Consider the following 2,076-nt stretch of genomic DNA (forward strand, 5'->3'; position numbering starts at 1 on the left):
TCCCGAGTGCACCGATTTTCTGCACTGGCCTTCTAGTCTATATATATAAAAGCCTAAGCAACCATCTTACTGTTTGATTGTCTGACTGGTAGCTATGATGCACAATGACCACCAGGGGGCAGACACTCAATGCAGGAGATACCAAGCTGTGGTGACTTGGCAGCTGTGGTTTCAGATGCCGCACCAGAACCAGAGAGGAGGGAGCCAGATTCCGGGGTACATCACCTGAGAACTGCCCTCTCACAATCCGGAACCCCTCGGGGGATGTTGGAGAGCTGGTTTCAGCCTGATCCCTGCAGGCCAGACCAAGGGACCCCACCGGTGCACAAGCCCATGCACTGAGCCTCTAGTATACATATGTTTAAGTGTTAAGGATAGAATGTGACATACTAACAAGTAAATTCACTAACCTGCACTCAGGGATCAATGTGAAAATTCCTGTTTGTGAATCACAACATTGTTTTTTAGGTTGATTGATACCAAACAGCAAGGAAAGGAGGATTTAGTGACACAATTTAAAAACTTTTCAAGTCATTTAAAGAGAACAAATAAACCTTTTCACATTTATGTTTTCTTTCTGAAAATCATTCTCTGTATTCATCATAAAAAGAAGAAAGATATCTAATTTAAAAAGTGTTAGAAATATATAACACTTGGAAATATGGTGAGTTCTACTGCATAGTACATTCCAGAAATAAACCTGTACTTCTCATACAATAAAAAAGGGTTGTGCTGCAACCTTGTGAGATAACAAAGGAAAACATATCTAGTTAAACTGAAATAGAAATAGCTTTTAATCAAATACCGATAGTGAAGGGATAAATTCAATCTATAAACCATAACAGGACACCATGACAGACTGAGTTTTAATCCTGTTACTTGGGAAGAAGGAACATGCTAAGCTGGAAATTACTGCAATTACCTACCCTGGTGATTTACAGGATGGGTGAGAAAAAAGTAATGAAACCAATTTCTCACTCACTTGCTCTGCAGGGCCCCTTGGGTCTTTGAATGTAGAGAATGGTAGACAGCAAAGGGATCTAATGTTAAAAAAACACTACAAAAGTGTTAAGAAATCTAATAAAATAATCTGAGCAGAATAAGGAAAGGAAAGTTAAAATTTTAGAAAGTTGTGTTTATGAAACCCTATCCACAAGAATTTTTTACAGCCCTCCCTCTGTGCTGTGCAGCTAGCTCCTTTTGCCCCTCCATCCCTTCATTTCACAGAGGGCGAGACTTTTTCTTAGAAGAAATAGCATGGTCAGTGGTCTTTGAGCCCAAATTCACCACGTGTCTCTGTGGATCTGAATGGGGAGGGTCCTCATTTTCTTATTTGGCCACTCTTAGTGGTTCCTAAAATAGACTTTAGGATAAAATCTGTCTCCTGTTTTCTAAGATTGATATTTCTTATGAGATCTTTTTATATATTTTAAAATTATTCTTTGTTAGGTGGAAATGAAGCAGTACTATGTTATAAAATGAGTCTGGGTTGGAGAGAAAACAAGTGGCTACAATCATATACACTGAGTGGCCAGATTATTATGACCACCCCATCAGTACTTCATTGACACTTCCAAAAATACTGAATATTGAAAACTTCCTAAGCAAATACTCTCAAGGTTTTATTATTATTATTATTTGCATAACTAATTCACTTCATTGTACTGATGGGGTGGTCATAATAATCTGACCGGTCATAATAATCTGGCCCCTCAGTGTAATTATCCTACACATTCTGCCTTAATCATCTCCAACCTGGGGCACCTGTCTCTGGGTCCTCATTCCTTCTCTTGCAAATTACCTCTTTCAGAACTTCAAAACCTTCTCGTGACCTCCTAACTTAACCCCTCTGGTCTGGTCCCACTGTGATTGGGGAAATGCCTTTCTCTGTTGCTAGTGGGAATGGGGTGCCATGTGAATAAGCATTTCTGGAGGCCTCCACAGGAGGATGAGATGTGACAGGAAGTTTTATTTGCATAGAATTAGATTCCTGGGTTTCCAAAGTCCCATTTCCCTTAAACCAGTCTTAGAAGAGGTGCAGCTTGGAATTTAGCAGGCCTAAAGCAAAGCCATGAT

This window comes from Myotis davidii, unplaced genomic scaffold (assembly GCF_000327345.1).
Source record: "Myotis davidii unplaced genomic scaffold, ASM32734v1 scaffold549, whole genome shotgun sequence".
NCBI lineage: Eukaryota > Metazoa > Chordata > Mammalia > Chiroptera > Vespertilionidae > Myotis > Myotis davidii.